Below are 14,304 nucleotides of genomic sequence, written 5' to 3'. Positions count from 1 at the left end.
GCATTTAGGTAGACATAATAATCATGAGTTGCATCATACCATTCATAGTGACATTCCTTTCTTTGGGAAAGATATAGGACCAATATCATTTAGAGATTGGATGTGGGATACTGGGAAATTGGTGCAACCTTTATTTAGTAAATATAGTCATATAGACATTCTTAGGCATGTTACGTCTAGGTTTGTAGGAAGTACATTTGATTGGTGGCAAGAGAGGCAGTCTAATGTGAAAAAGGGGAGACAATTATGCATCAATACATTTTATGAATTAAAAACATGCATGTGGAAACATTTCATTCCCCCTTCATTTAGGATCACTAAAGCACAATAAGCTAGGATAAAAGACTTCATTGACATTGGGGATGCATTCATCCAAAACATTGCTAAGTTTTCTAGAATAGAAAAAGATTTTAAGCATAATTTAGACTTGCTCTTGAGTGAACAAAGAAAGAGAGAAATATACAAGAGAGAGCAAGCTAAACATCAAAAGCTTCGAGAGTTTGAAAAGAAGAGAGAAAAAGAAGAGCTTGAGCTGCTTTGTGCTAAAGGAGAATAAGAGGAAAAAGAGATAAAAGAGATGAGAAAAGAGATCAGGAAGAAAAGTCCAAAGAGGAGAATCTTAGAAAAATTAAAGAAGAGAATGAGAGAAAAGAACTTGAAGCAAGAGACAACATAAGACAAGATATTGAGCTTGAAATCCAATCACAAGTGGTAGAGTTAAAAAGCATTTCAAAAGAAAAAAAGGAACTGAGTGTTAGGGATTTGGTGATCAATCATTCACCAATTCCTTTCATGAAGATCTAGTTTTCAAAGAGAATTCTTGTAACATCCCGACCGGATATTACGGATTTAAATAATAAAATAAATAAATAAATAATAAAACTTCATTTATTATAATTGATATTCCCAAAACGCGGGAAAAATAAAAACTTTTATTACTTTCATAATAAACCAAAATTCATAAGTATAAATAAGATTGTAATTATCCCAAAAGTCTAGAATATTCATAATTACAATTTACTTGAAAGAATAAAAAAAACTTCATAAAAGTTCTGATAAAATCTTCTCCCAGAACTAGTCCCGCTCTGTCTCTAGGCCTTACCAAATCCACCTGCAATAACATTTTCTCTTGTGTACCGCGTACACGATCACCGCCAAACACAAGCAGATAGGGTGAGCTAACATATTACACACACACACACACACATATATATATATATATATATATATATATATATATATATATATATATATATATATATATTGCATAGTTATATATATCACACAATCACACCAATGCTGTTGTAGTAAAATCGCCTGGCGAGGGACACGTATCGCCAAGCGTTGCCCGCTTCCAAACCGCTTGGAAGGTATGATGAGTTGAACCTTGGGTCACATTCAATACTTAAATTTTGGGAATTTAATATTATTTTTGTGCTTAAAAATTGTATTTATTTGCATACTATATTATTGGATATTATTGAGTTTAATAATGCAACTGTAATTTAATTTAGGTCCTTAAGAGTGTAAATAATGAATATTTTAATTCATAAATTAAGTCCCAAAATAGGAATTTTGGAGAGAAATAGTTCAGGTACTAAATGTACCCCCAATTCTCATGTTTACACCCCCTTTTTCCAATTAGAATATCTATTTCTAAAAAAAATATCTCTGGAGCTAACTACACCACCTCTTTTCAAGTTTACACCCCCTTCTGTAATTTAATTTTCAATTTCTGCTTTGCACCCCTAATGTCACTTAAACTCCCGTCCACCAGATTGCGCCACGTGGCAATCCTCCACTTATTAAGTTAACCAATTAATGTTTGCCACGTCCTGAATCCCCCACTCACTAAAATAAGCACTCACAGTCTACCATATCATCAATCCTCCACTAACTCAAATCACCAATCAATGTTTGCCACGTCATCATCTCCTTCCCAACACAAACCCTAACCCTAATCTCTCTTTCTCTCTCTTCCGTACCGACTCCATGCCGCAGCCGTAGCCGCCACCCTGACTCCGGCCGTCACTGCACCCCCGTCGGCCATCACTGCCCACGACGGAAAGTCGCCGCTCATCGCGCCCTCGTCGGAAACCTTCCCACCGTTTAACATCGCGCCAGAAAACCACCATTGCTACTCCATCAGAGATCAAATCTACCACACCCGCGCCGTCGTCGAGATGCATCGCTTCCATGGCAGCCACCGAATCGCACTCGCACCTCCTTCTTCCTCCACCATCCCACTGCCTCGCGCCTGCAAGGAGATGAAACACACTTCACGAATCTGCATGCGAGTTTTTAATCTTCACTAATCTGCACCATTTGAATCTGTGATCGTGCAATTGAGGCGCACCTACGCGACCACGAGCAGCGAAGCAAATATGCGAAACCTTCAAGCAACAACGTAATTGCAACAACGCGATCCCGTGACTGTCACCTTGCAGCAGTCACTACTAACCATGGAGCTGGCATCACTTTTACGCATCTGAACCTTTCGATTCAGACTAAATCACCACCGTGTGTGAGCCCCAACGGAAGTGCAGTTCGAAGTTATCGCAAACCACCTACGGTAGCCCACCGCCCTTACAACAGCCGTCAACCATGGAAGAATTCATGGGGAAATTCTAATGGAGAGAGACTTCACTGACACGTGGTAGTCTCTCAATGGATTGTCAAAAAGTCAAGACTAGTCAACAATGGTCAAATTGTCTATTTTGCTATATCTGGCAGGTGGTTCCTCTGCAGGAACCCTAAAAGGCCTAGACTAGAAAGAATCGTCTAGCGGCTGTTCATCGCCGACCAGACTATTTCTTGAAATTTCCAAAACAATAAATTAAAAGGAAATAACATATCAATCATGATCATACCAAATTCAACATACCAATCAGATTTAAATTAATCAACGCAAGAAATTACCCTATTTAGCATGCCATTCAAATTTAAAATAAAGTTAATGCCTAAGACTCCCCTAATCTGGTCTCCTTTGCTTAGAACTTTGAAAATTCTCCCTTGATCACCAATGGCTCTCTTTGGTTCTTCTCAACACTCTCAATCCTCACGAACGCTAAATTTTCGTTCTCCCTTCTGCAACCACAATAACAGCCCACCAAAACCCTCTTTCATACCTCTAATTAGCCTTTTAAAAGTGCTTTTAATGTGGTTTAATGGTCTAAAACGAAAATCCAATTAAATTATGGTTAATGTCTTTTAATTGGTTGTCTTATGATGGTTTTCCAACTCTCTTTGGCTGCTAGGATTTTCCTCTACCCTTTCATATTCAATCCAAAACTAAGTTTGGCAAAAATAAAGTTTAATTTGGGTTCTCCAAGACTTGAACCCACAACCATGCCAATACCAAATCAATGCTAAACCATCAAGCCAATTCATGTTTCTTGCTAACTAATATAATTCACATATTATATTATTCCACAACATAATTACATATATTATTAAATACCATATATGTTCTTCCTACCCGCATTTATTAATTAATTAATTATTTAATTATTTAATTTTAACGGGTCTTACATTCTCCCCACCTTAAAAAAATTACGTCCTCGAAAATTGAGGTCACCCATCAAAAATGCAAATAGGACTGCCTCAACTCCTTTTATCTTGAAATTCTCCCTTCCTGGTCTCTGCCTTTTTATTTTAGCCTTCACCTCATACGTTTCCCCACTTTTCCTTATGCGTACTCACATCTTTGATCAAAAGATTTTCTCAAATGTCCTACTCAACCCTTGCAAAACAACATATCAAGTTTGACCTCGATTCTGTAGTCAGCCACTACAGATAACACACACATATCACAAAACAAACGCAAACCTAATAAGAAAGGTATAGGAGACAAACTCAACCTATCAGTTTTCTCTCTTTTTACCAAAACCTTTAGAATTAAGAAAGGAAACTATCTCAGATATAGTCATGAGTGTGCACCCTCATCACTCTACCAAGACATTTTATATTCTTAATACTTCCAGTTGACAAGTTCCTTTCCCTGCGCACCAATGCTTCTTGGAAAGAACCTCTCCCCTTGCGCACCAACGCATCGTGAAAGACAAGTAATACCCCTTACCTGTTCACCAAAACCCAGTAAGAGCATTACTTTTCTTAGGTCTTATAAGCAACTACCCTTGCCTGCTCACCAAAACCCAGCAAGAGTACCACTCTTACCTGCTCACCAAAACCCGGTAAGAGCGCTGCCTTTACTAAGACCAGTAAGCAACAACTCTTGCCTGCTCATCAAAACCCAACAAGAGTATCACCCTTACCTGCTCAACAAAACCCGGTAAGAGCGTTGCCTACCTTGAGACTCATAAACAACAACCCTTGCCTGCTCACCAAAACCCAACAAGAGTCCACCCCTTACCTGCTCATCAAAACCCGGCAAGAGGGTTGTTTTCCCTGAGCCTCACCAACACGACTCTTGTCTATTCAACAAAACCCAACAAGAGCCCAACCCTTACCTGTTCACCAAAACCTAGTAAGAGTACCACCCTTACCTACTCATCAAAACCCGGTAAGAGCGCTGTTTCCATTAAGATCCATTAGTAATAACCCTTGCCTACTCATTTATGCCTTTGAAATAAATTGTAATCATTATGGATGTTTTATATTATTTTGAGTTTTATAAATTATGGAATTTTGGACTATTCATAGATTTAATATAGTTTTAAATTTCCCGCGTTTTTGGGAAATGATGCTTTAATAAATTAGGCTAACGTAATATTTCTTTACTTTTTATTTAAAATCCGTAATATCCTAACGAGATGTTACAATTCTCCCATCTTTCAACTCTTCTCACTTTGTCATTCAATCTTTTGTTTTGTTTCCTTCTCAAACTTTTTGTTCTCCATCTCATTCCTTTATTTCATCCTCCTTAATATCTTGTGCCAAAATACACTTTGACCCTAAAATTCTTTTCAAATATCATCTTAGTCAAAGTGTAAGCCCTTGTTTTAGTGAAGTGGGCCTTATACCAACTTTTTCCAAATTTATAAGTTCACTTTCACACATTCCCCAAGCAATTTTATCGCATGGTCATTATGATTTTAATTCAATTTTATTTGATGACTATTGCATATTTGTTTTTGATCCGGGTGGAACCATCAATTTCATTGTTGTGAGCCTTTCACAACCCACTTGATCTGAGGATATATCCTCTTCAAGAGGGAGGGGATGATGTGACCCCAATAAGGCTTATAGCATTGGGCCAACATCTAGGCCCATTTCTTTTAATTTCTTTTAATTTCTTTTATTTTTAATTACATAAAACTTGTCTAATTGGGTTTGTTTGCTAAATGCAGCCTTTTATTTCCAAGCTGCCCATTGATATTGGGGATGCGACCCAATTCACCACACCCATGCTTTCCATCAATAAGCATCATCATGTGGGCCAAGATCCCATCTACGGCCCAAGACCAGCTACGCGTTGCGTGATTCTGTTTGCACGCCTCCACGCCTCTACAAATTAGCACCTAGCTTTTTCAATCAGCAGCCCAATCTTATTTTCCGCACACCCCTACAACGCTGGAAGCATCCTTAGTTCAATTGGTTGGGCCCGCTTCCGCCAAAACTACAGCACTCCGAAAACCAACCCTCCACTAGGGTTCTTTCGTTTCAACTCGAGCCCAACTTCTTCAATGCTTTAGTTGATCAACCAACACACGCGTTCCCTCTCTCTTGACAACGCAGTTGGATTTCTTCCTCCTTCTTCAAACATGCTGTTAGGGTTTCCAACTTTCACCTATGCTCCTGTTTTCTGTTGGAGCGTCATTTCAACGTAGCTTCCCAACCCCTTTTCCCGTTAGGATCCTTGTACACGGCCTCGCTATCGTTAAGATCTTTTCTTCTTTCCTTCCATTCTCCGGTTGCTCTCTTCTATAAAGGGTCAAGCCATTGTTTGTAAACATTTAGCTTAGATGAATGATAAATCTGGTTGAGAATACTCCCATTTTCGTCTCTACTCAAACCCTTCAGCTTAGATGAGGATTTATCCTCCTAGGGTTTCCAAACCAGTGAGATTCGAGTGTTATTCACCAATTATAAGCCTTCCACTGCGTTTTCCAGTCGTTTCCACTGAACAAACGACTGTTGGAGGCCGTCTCTATCGAACGAAGTACAAATTCCGCCGATCAACGGCGCCGATGGCCTCATCAAAAGGCCTATAGGTAACACTAGATAAAAGCTTAAAGGTTGGCTCAGGCTTGAGAAGGGAAGAAGAATCTATGATTGGGTCAACATTAAAGAAGTTGGGAGTCGATCCCCAGATAGGTTTCCATCGACTATTAGTTTTCAAAGATGCTCGATATATCTCCCAAAAGAAAAGGAAGTTGGGAGAAGAAATCTAGCGGCAAATGGCGCACGTGCGGCGATTACAGTAACCTAAATAAGGCATGCCCCAAGGATGCGTACCCTTTGCCAAGTATCGACCGCCTAGTTGACGAAGCAGCAGGAAATGACGTGCTCAATTTCTTAGACTCCTACTTCGGGTATAATCAGACACCCATGGCACTCGCCGACATGATCAAAATCGTGTTCATCATAGAAGACGCGATAAGTGTGGCCCTAGTACAAGAACTGGATGGTAACCTACAACCAATCTATTTCGTCAACATAGCACTACAAGACCCAGAAACCAAATATCAGATGGTGGAAAAAATTGCCTTATCCCTAGTAATTGTGGTAAGAAGACTCAAACCTTACTTCCAAAACCATTAAGTTATTGTTAAAACCGACTACCCCATCCAAAAGATTCTACAGAAGCTTGATCTAGCCAGAAGGATGTCATCATGGTCTATTGAGCTCTCAAAATTCAACACACAGTACGAACTGCACGGACCCACCAAAGCTCAATGCCTATCAAACTTTGTCAACGTCCTACAGCAAGCCCCAAAAGAAGATCGTTGGATCTTATATGTTGATGGATCTTCTAACCCAAAGGGGGCAAGACCCGATATTATGTTGGAAGGATCTAACCAAATTCTCATCGAGAAGTCCCTACACTTCAACTTCAAAGCCTCAAACAACCAAATAGAATATGAGGCTATCCTGTGTGGATTGTTACTTTCCAAAGACGTAGGAGCACGCCGAGTAGTATTTAGAACCGATTCTAGGCTCACGGTAGGCCACCTCAACGACGATTATCAGATAAAAGATCAATGCTTCTTAAATATTATCATTTGGTCCGCGATGCCGTGAACACCAACTTTGATGAGATAATCATACAACACATACCAAGGGGATATAACGCGCGAGTAGATGCCTATCCAAATTGGCAAACATAAGCAGAAAAGGGAAATATAAATACCTACTTCAGCAAACATTGACAACACCATCAACGATCAACACTTGTATGAACTTGGATCATAGTGTCGGTAACTAGAAGACGTCGTACGTATAATACTTAAAGACCAGCACCCTCCCAGATCCTATTGATAAAGGATGGATACAAAAAGTAGCACGTTACACGATGATAGGGGAAGAATTGTACAAACGAGGGCATAACCAATCCCGACTAAAGTGTATTACAAAGGAACAAACCGCCTATGTCATGAAAAAGGTTCACGAAGGCATTTACAGGTATCATTCCGGATCATGAACGATGGTGGCAAGGATTCTGAGGGTAGGATATTTTTGGCCAACTATGAAAATAGACTATGACGACTTTGTTAAGAAATGTGTGTTGTGCCAGAAATATGGTAGCCTCACTAACACAAGATAAGAAGAGTTTCACCATATAATCTTTCTATGGCTGTTCACAAAGTGAGAGATGGGCATATTAGGACTGTTCACTACGAGAAAAAGGTAGGTCAAGTTCCTTGTAGTAGGAGTCGACTACTTTATGAAATGGATTGAAGCGTAATGGTTAGCTACCATTACGGCCCAACAGGTCCAACAGTTCGTTTGGAAAAACATAGTGTGTCGTTACGGGCTATCACACACCATAATAACAAATAACGAGATGCAATCTATAGACAAAGAACTTGCAAAGTTCTATACAAGCTTGGGGATAAAACACATCACCATTTCAGTAGAACACCCTCAAAGTAATGTGTAAGTCGAAGCAGCCAACAAAGTAATCCTGGTAGAGTTGAGAAAGAGGTTAGATGGGTCAAAAGGGAAGTGGCTAGAAGAGCTGTTAGAAATGCTATTGGCATATAGATGTACCCCACAATATGCTACAAATGAGTCACTGTTTAGTCTGGTAGATGGAGTGGAGGCCATGATCCCAATTGAAATCGGAGAGCCCTCTCTTAGAAGACAAATTTATGACGACAAGTTGAATGAGGAAAGCTTATGTGTAACCTCCCTACTAGAAATTACTTAAATAAAATAAATAAATAATAATTGAAACTCAAACATCATAATTTTATTATTCCCAAACGCAGGAAAATTTGAAAATTCATACAATGCATTTAAAATTCAAATTAGCAAAATCCATAAAAACCATATTTGTTTACAAGTTCTCAAAATGAACTAAATGAAAACTAAACTCGTATATAAATAAAATTCAAATCCCAAGTGAGCACTTTATCCGTCTCTAGGCATCACCAACATCACCTGGAATATCATTTGCTCCCGTGTGACAGGTCACACGATCATCGCCAAGCACAAATAAAAAGGGTGAGCTCATAAACAATTAACATATAAGTTAATAAAATAAAGATACACCCAACTATTTTATTCTAGATAGTTCTTGGCTAGTACCTTAATACACCAAGGCTTATCAACCTGCAAGTCACACAAATAATTGACCATGGACTTAGGATATATGATGCTTCCACGAACCTATCCACTCGTGGTCCTGCCTCTACAAACCTCCCCGATCGTAGTCCAACTCTATGGACCTCCCCACCCGTAGTCCAACACACATGATCCACCAGCTAGAACCTTCTCGCTCGCAACAGCTCTCAAGTGTGAGCACGGAACATACAGACCTCCCCGCACGTATCCCCACACGAAAGCATCAGGATATGAACCTCCATGCTCATATCATCACATGTTCATCACCAACCATGAACCTACTCGCTCATGACAAACATCTCCTGATCTAAGTCTCACATCGGTCAAATTTGGCACAGTTGATCTCGGCCAAAATTCACCCAAGTCAGCCTCATTTGAAATTGGGCTTTATTAGGTTGAGTTGACCCCGTATGAAATTTAGCCAAATTTGACCAAGTCCTCCCCAACAAAAATTTGGCCAAATGTACCAAAGTTGGACTTCGACGAAATTTGGCTGAATTATGTTGAGTCATACATGTCCGATATTTAGCCGAATTCGACAAAGTCAACCTTATTAGAATTTGACAGAGTCAACCTTGGACGAATTCAACTGAATCGGCCTCAATCAAAATTTTGGCGAATTTGACTGAGTAGGCTTAAAGAGAAATTCGGATAAATTAAGCTAAGACAACTTCGTCTGAATTTTTGCCAAATTTGTTTGAATTGACCTTGGCCAAAATTTTACAAAATATGACAAAGTTAACCCAGACCAAAATTTTGCTTAGATGACGCGTCCAACATTACGTTGAATTGACCACAGCCGAAACTTAGCAGAATTTAGCTCAGTCAACCCTATCCGTAATTTGGTCCAGTCCAGCCCGGTCAAATGTCGTTCGACTCCACCACAACCGAAATAGGCCGAATTCGGCTGAGTCATCCATACCCAAAATTGCTTGAATGCGACGGAATTATCCTTGACTGAAATTTGGAGAAATTTAATCGAGTCAAATCCATCAAAATTGACCAAATTTGGCTCAGTCAACCAAGTCAAACTCAACCTTGGCAAAATTGGATTGGGTTTATGTTGGCAGAAATTTAGTCGAATTCGATCGAGTCAACATAAATTCTATAGTACTAATAGTCAAGAGTGAATCACACATAAGAAAAATTCAGGCTAAAAAACTCATAGGGTTGAACATTTCCTAAATTGATTTTTCTCTAATTTTCCTAACTTATACAGCGTGAAAAGGGAATAATGGTGTGGCATATATAGAAAACATGGAGGGTGGGATGTTTTAATGTAAGAAAACGTAAGGGGTGGTGTTTTCTAAATAAAAAACGTGGGGTGGGGCATTTTCTAAATAGAAAAGTTGTATGGGGGAAACGTTTTCTATTTAGAAAACGTGTGGGGGTGCATTTTCTAAGTAGAAAACGTGTGGGGGGGATGTTTCTCGAAGGGTTTAGGTTAGGCTAGGTTCTTTCTGTAGGAACCTCTTCAACCTTCTATTTTTGTTCCGGAAGCTCATATTCCTTTCACTATTTTTACTATGTGAACCTCCTTCAAGGGCTTATATATACAACCACACCACCATTTCATCTCTTACCATGTTTTCTCTGCATACACGCAAAACTCACTAAACTTCACATCTCTTATAACCCATTTCCAAATAAAGATTTTCATCATGAGTTCATGGAATTATGGAGGCTTTTCTTCATCTAACCCAATCGAAGACCAACTTGTCAATACAAACATCCTAGACGAGTTTAGTTCTGATGATAACTTGAAGACATTCCATATGATCATAAAATTGTTCAAATCCCTACGATGGAGTACAATCCAAATTTAGAAGTCGAAGTGTAGGAACGCATGAACTTTGACTCAAAAGAGGCAATGGTGTCTGCAATAAAACACTATCACATCGCTAATGGGTACAATTTCACTATTGTGGAATCGAAGCCCCATATTTACGTGGCACAATGCATCCATTATAATAATGGATGTCAATGGTGTTTGAGGGCCGCTTACAATAAAGTTAGACATCACTAGGAGATCAAGTCCATTGGCGGACGTCATACATGTTTCTCTACATTAATTTCCCAAGATCACTATAATCTGGATTCCACTCAAATTGCTTTGATTGTTTTCCACTTGGTCAAGACGAACCCAAGCATTCGCATTAAAAGCTTGGTGGTAGACATCAAAAGTCGTTATAGATATACTGTGACATACAAAAGAGCATGGATAGCAAAGGAAAAACCAATTGCCATGGAGTATGGCGACTAGGACAAATCTTATGATCAACTTCCCAATGCTTAGAAGTTGTCCAGCAAACTAATTCTGGAACAATTTTCCAATGCTTCGGTCCTTCAGTTAATGTTGATGGTCAAGATGGGACATCTTACTACATTATGGAATGTTGCTTCTGGGCATTTGAACCATGCATTGAAGGGTTTAAGTATTGTAAACCTGTTGTTTAAGTAGATGAAACATTTTTAACAAGTATATATCATAACACCTTGCTAACTGCAATGGAAATAGAATCATATTTCCTTTGGCATTTGCAATAGTAGAAGGTGAGACAAATGAGGCACTGATTTGGTTCTTTCAACTACTACGAGAGAATGTAACTCCTCAACCAAATCTATGTCTCATTACGGATAAGGGCAAGGGCATTTTATCAGCCTTACGCTCAAAAGAAGTTGATTGGGAATCAGACAATCTTCACTTAGTGTACTGCATGCGTCATCTGGCTTCCAACTTTAATAACAGGTTCAAAAGTGAAGATCTAAAGAAAGATTTCCTTAACTTGGGTACTACATTTTCCTAACCTTACATTCCATATCCATTCAATTTTTCGTTCCAACTAAATATTATTTCATTTAATATGTGATTTCTTTTTAACAACTTACAAAGTCAAACAACCTATTGTTCAAGCAAAACTTTCAGCAATGTGGTCCCAATTCCCACAAGAAGTAGCTTGGATAGATAAAATTCCCTTACACAAGTGGTCTCAGGCTTATGATGGGGGGTGAAGGTACACCTACATGACAACAAACTTGGCTGAGTGCATGAACTCGATGCTTAAGGGGGCTCAATCCTTACCTATTTATGCACTACTAAAAGAAACTTTTGAAAAAACAAATGTGTGGTTTATTGAACGAGGCTTGAAGGCAGGCTCTATGTTAAGAGTAGGTCATCAATATCCAGAATACGTCATTGCCCTACTCTAACAAAATCACCATAAATCCACATATTGTCATGTTCAACGCTACGATCAAGAAAATTTTGAATTCGAGGTGCAAGAGATATCGACCCGCACCAATAAAGACAAATTCTTCGAATGTAATCGATTACACTTTTTAATTACATGTTGAAATCGTGTTGGGTGCACATGATTTCTCTTTTGAAATCGTCATGGACCCAGAAGACTTCATTTTCAAAGGAAATCGTGCAGGGGGTGAACATTTTCTTCTTGAGAAATCACGTGGGGGCAGAACGATTTACCTATATTCATAATTTTTAAAAAACTTGCCCACTTTCGTAATTAACGAGGTTGAATTGCCTAGTATAGAAAAAAAACCTTTAATACATTTTCATTCATGTGAGTATAGCTTATATTGGAGAAAACCTTGGCTACGTGGTTGTTTAGGGTAGTAATGGAGATGGTGCAGCCGTGCTTGCCTTGTTATAGCCTTTTATCTTATTTTAATTGATGACCTTGTTTTTATTTTTGTTTCTTCTTTTGGTTGTTTATGCTACCATTGCTGCCAAGGGTTCAATGGTGTGGTTCTCTTTTCAATATTTCATGAAGCGTTGTTAGTGGGGTGATCTCTATGCATGCATGAGTCAAGGGCTTGCCTTGGGTCCATTCATGTGTTACAACTTTTTGGTTTCAAAATTGGGTAGGTTACAATGGAAGAGTTTTTCTTTGGTTGTTTAAGTTAACGTGTGTATTGTCGGCATTGTTCTTATGGCTTAGTAGTGGTTTCATGTGTAGTTGGGGGTTAGAAGCATGGTTTCAAGGTTGGGTGGAAAACCCATGGCTGATTGTTGGAGATGTGAGAATGAGCAAGGGCAAGGATCCACTTGAAGAACTTAGAGGACCTATGACAAGGGCTAGAGCAAGGAAAGCAAAAGAAGCTCTACAACAAATATTGTTCATATTATTTTAATACAAGCCTAATTTTCAAGGAGCAAAGACCAAGGTTGTGAATTGCATCTTGGCCTAAATGGAGAAGGACTAATATACCAATTTGCTACAGTTTCTTTTAACTTATTAGTTTGTTTAAATAAGGGCCCAATGCTTTGTAAAATTGCTAACTAAATTATGTTTTGGGTTAACCAATTAATGGGCTTTAGTTTCGCTTTATTTTCAAGTTGTAATAAGGGCCCATTTGATAACTTAAGAATCAGCCTTTGGAAGATCAAAAGGACCTTTGCTAAATACTTTTGGATGACTTTTGGCTGCCACAATTTCACTTTCAATCAGCCATTAAGTAGTGGCTCATTATTAGCTTGAGTGAATTATTATTAGCTTAAGTGGGATATAATTGCAATTAATAGGTCTTTTGTAATTTTGATGGTTAAGGCTCCTATATAAGTTGAACCATTTTTATCAATGAAAACAAGTTGAGTTTTTTTCAAAAATAATCTTTTCTATCTTAGTGAGAGTGATTCTCCTAAGTTCTTGAGTGATTTAAGAACCCCTTGGCTGTATCAAAGGACTTACACATCCTTTGTGTGTTGTCTCTCTTGGAAAGAGTTATTCTTTCCTTCCACCTTTTCATATTCACCTTTTCTTCTTTCTTCTCCCAAATTCAAAAAAGAATCCATTGTATCCAGATTTATCTTATAGTCAGAACTCTCGTTCCACTTGCCCAAAATTAGGGTTTTTGTTAAGCCAATATTATAGTTCAGAACGTCAATTTTCACCCCGTTTTGGAATCATGTGAATTGGAGTTCTACAACCCAAGATATTGACGATTCTACAATACTAGCCAGATTGCAGTGGAACATCACTCCGTGCGTGGAGTAAAATTTCCCACTCTCTTACCCTTACCCCCATTCTTTGAAACAAAACCCATTTCTCCTCCATTCCGAAAAATTCCCAAACCTCCCTCCAATTTTGAAAATTTCTCTATAGCTTCAATTTTGGAACCCACCCTAATTTGCTCTGCACCCACGAAGCATTCTTCTCTTAGGCATTATCGAAGTTGCCATTTTCGGTCTCCACTTCGTTTTCCCCTCGAACCCCACAACACTCGTGAAACCCTCCCACCCAAGAACATCACCGGCGAGAAGCATGAAAGCCACCGAAGAAGGCTCCCATCAAGAACCAAACTCGAAAGGTTGACTTTTTCTCCATTTTTCCCTAGGGTTTTTGTGTTCACCCATTGTTTTGTTGTCCCCCTTGTGTGTATTTAATGGTTTTAAGAAATTGTTCATTGTGTGGATTTAATGGTTTTAAGAAGTTCAATTTGTTGTGATTTTTATGATTTTAAGCATTTTCATTACTTGTGGTTTTATTGGTATTTGGTCATTTTGTGATTTTTGTGACATAATGCATGATCGACTGA

This window comes from Vigna unguiculata, chromosome 11 (assembly GCF_037176805.1).
Source record: "Vigna unguiculata cultivar grain cowpea cultivar isolate G323 ecotype 2 chromosome 11, ASM3717680v1, whole genome shotgun sequence".
Classification (NCBI taxonomy): domain Eukaryota; kingdom Viridiplantae; phylum Streptophyta; class Magnoliopsida; order Fabales; family Fabaceae; genus Vigna; species Vigna unguiculata.
Note: the sequence above shows the minus strand (reverse complement) of the source record.